Source organism: Priapulus caudatus, unplaced genomic scaffold (assembly GCF_000485595.1).
Source record: "Priapulus caudatus unplaced genomic scaffold, Priapulus_caudatus-5.0.1 Scaffold208, whole genome shotgun sequence".
NCBI lineage: Eukaryota > Metazoa > Priapulida > Priapulimorpha > Priapulimorphida > Priapulidae > Priapulus > Priapulus caudatus.
Window position 1 is genome coordinate 32,878 of NW_014577269.1, and position 7,500 is coordinate 40,377.

Genomic DNA, 7,500 nt, shown 5'->3' on the forward strand with positions numbered 1-7,500 from the left:
CGGAGAAGGCGCTGAGTTGAAAATTATCAAGGCGCTAAACGCGCTGTTTGATGTGCGGCTGCTTTGCTTATAGGGCCTGGTGGCATCGCACTGCTGCGGCGAATCCATAATTACATTGAGACCGGCATCCACGTAAATGTATTACTGGCGGTGAAAAAAATGCTAGCCGCGCGATTATGCGATCGCGGCGTTGCTGCCACGAATGCAATGCGGCCAAATTCGGCCATTAATGCAAACTGACTGCACGACTACACTCCCGGCCATAGCTGGGTCTAGCGTCCATACTGGAATCAGCTAGGCTATGATTTTAATGGTAGGTTCGTGGTACTAGCTGGTAAGCTTGAAACTAGCGTTGACGGTTCTAGTAACTGGAAATTTCGCAGTAAATTGAGCCTAGCTGTTCTGTACCGTCTGCACCATAGAAGCATCACACCGCATTTCATAAGATGATCAAAATCGAATCAAGGGCCGAGGCCCCTGCTACAGGGGAATCGTGGGGCAGCCTGCTACAAGGGGGAATCGTGGGCACCTGCTAGCAAGGGGGAATCGTGGCCTGGCTACAGGGAGAATCGAGGGTCCCTGCTATCAGGAGAAGTGAGGCCCCTGCTTACAGGGGAATCGTGCACCTGCTACAGGGGGAATCGTGGGCACTGCTAGCAGAGGAAGAATCGTGGGCCCCTCTAACAGGGAGAATCGAGGGTCCCTGCTACAGGAGAAGTGAGGCCCCTGCTACTAGGGGATCGTGGCACTGCTACCAAGGGGAAATCGTGGGCCCTGCTACAGGGGGAGAAGCGGCCGCCTGCTAGCAGGGGGAAGCGAGGCCCCTGTACAGGGGGAAATCGTGGGTCCGCTGCTCGGGGAATCGTGGGTCCTGGCTACAGGGAGAATCGTGGGTCCTTGCTACCAGTGGGAAGTGAAGGCCCCTTGCTATAGGGGAATGCGTAGACCACATGCTACAGGGGGAATTCGTGGGCCGCCCTGCTACAGGAGGAATCGTAGGCCCTCTGCTAGCAGGAGGATCGTAGGCCCGGCTGCTACAGGGGGAAATCGTGGTCCTGCTACAGGGGTAATCGTGGGTCCCTGCTACAGGGGGAATCGTGGGTCCTGCTAGCAGGGGAAATCGTGGTAACTGCTACAGCGGGAATCCGTTGGGCCGCCTGCTACAGGGAGAGGCGCCGGTAGAGCGTATCACCAGTGTAAACGAGCTTGATAGGACGGCGAAGAGAGATTGGGTCGGCACGTCGGAAGCAGGCACTGCGCAGTGTGTGGCCAACGAGTCACCACCCCGAACGCAGCGGAATGTCATTACACCGCGCGCGAATTTGTAGTGACCATACATTTACAAGAAATTATGTCTATAATAGAAGTATAGAGGTGCTCGTGTTACTACATACGAAACTTGTAGCATATTCGGCTATCGAAGTATTATGTATTTATTATAAATATAATAATGCATAGTTTTTAATTAGGGTTTGATTCTTTTGATTTGTAATTAGCGTTACTTATACTTAATACATTAATCGTATTTGTTACGTGTGATTTAGCTGAAACTATTCTAACCATGATGTGAGAATACCGCCACACAGCAATCCGTTGTCAACAACATTCGCCCAGTTGGTAGTAGTCTAAATGGTCAACTTACGTACACGTGGCAGCCAATGTTCATGAACCTGCAAGGTACAATGTCTCTGGGCAATCTCCGGATATCTTGTCCTGGGGTGGCGAACTTAGGTTCAGACAACGTATCTTCTGCTGACCGTCACGGGCTGTCGCGGTGATCGGAAAGTAGGGAGCATTCTAACGCAAATGGTGCTTCTGTCGGGGAAATAATGGGGGATAACGTGAGACGTGAGCTATCAGATTAGACGGCCTGCGTGTGATTTGTATACATGTTTATGGCGCGTCTGAGGTAGTTTACACTTTTACCAGACTAAGCGCGCAAAACATTATGCAGCTCCAAACATAATACACTACATAAAAACATCAACGTGGCATCACATTATAGGTATATAATCTGCATCAGCATTATAGTATATCATCTGCATCAGATTAGGTATCTAAATTGCATCAACTATTAGGTAATATAAATCTGCATCACATAGGTATATAAATCTGCATCCCCATTAGGTATATAAATGTTTCATCATATTGTATAAAAATCCAAGAAGATGGCAAAGACAAAACAAGGGAATATACGCGCATACAGTCCACACTAGAATGAAATATCCCAAGCTTTCCCTTTTCGCTATAAGTAAATAAAGTCATCCATATATAATGAATTAGTCAGTCTGCATATATCATAAGTTAGGGTACATCTTTGCCAAGAAATTCAACGATTCTTCGATAAACTGCGAGTGTGAAAGCGGTCCTACCAAAATCCGTAATTGGTGTATACAAAATGACCGGTCGATATTTACCACCAGTGAATGTAAACCGCGTACCGTGTCATTATTTATGCCCGCACTCCACCAAGGCGGCGTTGCTTCACACTGCGGCCATGCTCTACCTCGTGAATGCCACTCACGCGGCAGCCACCGTCGGCGAAGCTCACCGGCTGCCGTCAGAGGAAATGATGATCGTGCGGGCGAACTTGCACGTGATCGACCGAGACGCGAGCAGGTGAGTTCACAGTGATCGCGTCAGCTCAGAACGCGCTACATCGTCTCGGGCCGCACTCGTTCGGGCACAACCTTTGCAAAATCTGCAGGTCTTCATAATGCTCCTGGCACACAAGAAAATTTACGAACATTTTATATGCGGCTAAATAGCTTTGCATCGAGTATATGTAACTTATTAGCCTCCGCCAAAGGGTTGGCAAGGAGTTATGTTTCAGCTCGGCGTGTGTTTGTTTGGTTTGTGGGTTTGTTGCGTTTGTTTTTTGTGTACAGCCTAACTAAAAAGTTAGGGACTGGATGTCTTGAAATTTTCAGGATAGGTCAAAAATGGGGTAATAGATTGATTACATTTTGGTGTGATCCGAATCCTAATTAATTTATTAATTAATTAATTTTAAATTTTCAGGATAGGTCAGAAATGGGGTAACTTAGAATTAATCTATTTTTGGTGGTGATCGAATGCGCAATTAATTATTTAGTTAATTAATTAATTAAATTTTTCAACCAGTGAGAGAATTCAGTGCCTTGGCGGAGGTCTGCGCTGCTCCGAGTCTCTAGTTTATTATTATTATTATTATTATTTTATTTATTTATGTTGGCGCCTTTTTAACATAAAATGATCAAAAAGCGCCAGCGCATCATATGCAACGACTAAAAACAATAAAAATGAAAGGATAATACTGAGTAATTACATGTGTAAATGTGAGATATATGCGCTACAACTGCGAGCTAAACTTATATTAAAACAAGTTAACTTACGGCGATAAGTTCGGATACAACAGCAATGTCGTTTCACTATATTATATCTATACAGCGACAAGCGTATTCTGTCTTGGTTTTTTTTTCATTAATCAAACGCACACGTTGGATGATTTACGTAGTTTGCGTTGATGATTTAAAATTGCTCTACCTCTAGTTGTCTGCAGTTCGTGTTTCCACTCACAGCCCATTCTTCGCTGTTGATTGCAGTGCACAGTTTAGGGACAACAGTTCTGCGTTTAAATGCAATGTCTTCGAAGAGGCTACAAAGAAGAATTATAGGTGACTTTAACGATCTGGTTGCTTACAATTTAGATAAACGTACGATGGGAAATACGTGTATAATATATATATATATTATGGCAAGGCGCTAAGCGAATGCACTATGGAATGCGGGGGTGTAGCCGGACCAGCGAAGTCCAAGCAAAAAAATTCGCGCTCATCCTATATGTATGGTGCTCGCGCTCTCGGCGGCCTTCGCCGCGCTAGGAGGGTCGCGTTAATATTTGCAAATATTCTTGCTTCTGGCGAAGATATTGCGCATGCGCGAACACCGTGTCAGGCGTGCATTATGGGACTGCAAAAAAACTGCATATATATAGGTTGCTGAGAGAGAGAGTGGTGGAGACTGAGAAAGACGTCAGGGAAGATACTGGGCGGAGGGGGGGGGATAAAGAGGCAACTGAGCGAGAAACAAGAAAGGCAAGGGGGAGGACGGGATGGAATGAAGTAGGAGTTTTTGCCACGCTACATGAGGTGCTCTCGCTAATTATAACACAGGTTCCCTAACGAAAAAATGTATTATATAAATCTATGCTGAAATGACCACATAGCTATATTAAATTCCCTGTAAATCAGCAAAAATATAACTGCCTCTGGGTGAGATATTGCCATGGGCTCACACACTAACGTAGCCAGATCGTGTAACTGACTGCTAGCATGCAGCGGGTAACCCTACATGGCAAGGTATTCCTCGCTATTTCCTAACTGAGTTCTACTCGATGGAATGCTTATCATATAAATCTATGCTACGAATACTCCTCTTCAAATTAAATGCATATTTTTCGCAAAATATTACTTTTTCTCGGGAGATATTGCGCATCGTGTGAGCACGGTATCAGGCGTGCAGTACGAGACTGAAGAAAACTGCGTAATATGATTTCTGAGAGAGCGAGAGCTGAGAGACTGGAGGAAAGGCGGCAGGGAAAGATAGCTAGAGGGGCGGTATAAAAGGAAAAGGAGGCTGAGGCGAAGAGACAACGGTAAGCAAGGGGAAGAGCAGGAGGGCACGAACCGCCGTGTCACGACAAAAATAACGAATACGAAAATGTCATATAAATTAAACATGAAGTCAAAACAATCATTAATAGCTCGCTCATGTCAACATTACATTGTTTGTTTATACCTGCAACGCTAGAATTGCGAAAGAGTACATCAAACGTGACAACGATACGCATGTAGGGCCTTAACGAATTTTATGTTTGTTCGCCAACAAGCTAACTGCGGCTGCCACAGGCGACGTTTTATAATGTATACTCAGCTATTACCGTCCTCGCAGACGGTTTGATTAGGGTATGATTTTGAGAAGGCGGTTTTAAACATCAATTTTTATTTTTGAACAATCATTCTGGTACGAAGCATTATTAATAACGTCAAATTTAAAAAAAAGCAAAATGCATTGATAGTTTTGGAAGATAGTAGTTCTTGAAGTCCAGTGGACGGCGGCGGGCAGGGTTTACCTCCCGTTGTCAAGTATTTGCACACACGACCGGGTGGGGGACGGAGCGCCGCGCACGCAGCGCAACACACCGCATTCACCACACAGCACGGCATGCGCAGGCTCAATCACACGCGCACCCCGCACACACATACCATTTACAACGCACACATTACACGCATCACACACGCATACATAATACACACGCACGACACCGGGACACACACACGCCATAACACAAACACACACACAACGCACACGCACACACTCACACGCACAGCACCACACACCCACACACATACACACACATACAACGCAGCCGTATCTCGTTGTAGTGTTGTTCTAAATTTTCGTCTCAACAACTGATGGCGAACGCAGTGATTGGCTGTTTATACACTGCCGAGCCGCAATGTCTTTTGTGTGTACGTGTGCGCGCGTGCCGGTGTGCGTGCGTGCGTTCGTGCGTGCGTTCGTGCGTGCGTTTAGTGTGGCTTTCTATGGCTAGGTGAAGGGTCACCTAATTAAATGCTTATTATTATACCTTAATCTAGCCTTTAGTATATGCTACATTATCATTAAAACCGTGAAACCACGTTTAATAGTTTTAACTACAATTTCAAAAAGGTTATGGTTATTATATAGTGTGGTATGTGTGTTGGCTCTTAAACAATGCGAAAATAGTCGAAACGGTCGCTAAAAATGTCAGCGCATTGGGAGGCCGGGTTACGCGCGGCAGCGGTTACACGCTCCGTGTCAATAATATTTGCACACAACGCCGCACGCAAGCGCCACAGCCGCATTCACACACTATCGGCCATGCGCACGGTCACAATCACACGCGCACCACGCACAGCACATACAGCAGCACGGGCGCGCACACACATACACCAGCACAGCCACTCACGGCGCAGACGCGATGCACACGTCGCCCGCAACACACGCCATACATACTGACTCGGGATGAGATTTTTCGCGCGGAATGCCGCGGAAGGATCGCGGATTTGGACAGTCGCAGGGGTCAATTTGTGAAATCGTGAAATTCGTTGAGAAAATTGGGGGGATAAGATGTAAAAAAATGAATTATATCTTGAAGCAGTACCTGACAGTAGACTGACAGCAAAAGTCAACAGCGGGTGTTACAGATAGCATAGCTAGCATGTACGCGCGCTGCGCGCTGAGTGCGTAATCGTCCGTCATGGCAAGCAGCGGTGCCGATTGAATGTAGCGGCGCGAACGATTGTTTCATGTCTATGGCGCGAAGCGATGCCGTGTGGCGCCTGGGAGGGGAGAACGAAGTAAACGAAAAACCGGGTAAGCTCCTCGCCTATCGTTTCCATCCTATGAGGGGTTGATAATATTAAGGATGCGGACTCACTATTCTATCCCTGGTATAGTGTAACAAGTATTTTGTAGTATTTTATGAATGGCACTGTTGTGGATATGTGTTTATTGACAAATCCTGGTATGCACAGGAAATAACGCAGAAATCAGTAAGTCATGTTTAGAAAAATTGGTTTGAAAGGCATGAAAATCTAGACTTACTTCAGCGTCTTCGTCCACGCCGTGATCTTGGACGTTGCGGTAGCAGGTGATTCACAGATGCTGCTGATTTGGACTGCGGCATCGCGGATTTTGCGATTTTAAAATTTTGGTGCGGGTGTTCGCGATGAGAGCCACGTCAATTACAAGGTGATTCACGGGGTACTCTGCTTGGACTGCGCATGCGGATTTTGCGATCTTAAAAGTTGGTGCGGGGTTTCCGATGAATGCCGATGTTTCTTCGGGCACAATAACTTTTTTATGAACATTGGCGTCAAAAGTTAGGCTTTATAGGCGATGGAACAATCGCGTTCTAACGGTAGCGGAATGTATTCGCGACGTCCCAGAAGGGGCCCCACACGCTCGATTCGGCGTTAGCAACTAAGCGGCACGGTTTGGAGGAGATATGGAAACGACACTTCGCTCTTTCTACTATTATATAGTAGACCAGCTATTACCGCGTCCCTCCAGACGGTTTGAGTGGGGTCTGATTTGAGGCATGGCGGTTAACATTTATCTCTCACTTAGTTGAGGATTGATCTCTCTCAAAGTGGGGGGGGGACAAAAAAAAACGCAAACGGAGAGGAAGAAAAGAGAGAGATCATCCTCAAACTAAAAGTGAAGATAAATGGTTAAACGCGCATCCTCAAATCAGACCCCACTCAAACCCCGTCTGGAGGTACGGGTATAGCTAGTCTAGCTATATAATAGTAGAAAGACCGAATGTCGTTTTCCATTCCTCGCGAAAGCGTGCCGCTTGTGCTCACGGCGAAATGAGCTGGGGCCGCCTTCTGGCGTCGCGAATACATTCCGCTAACCAGTTTAGAAACGCGATTTTTCGGCATCCGTAAAGTAACTTTTTGAGGCAAA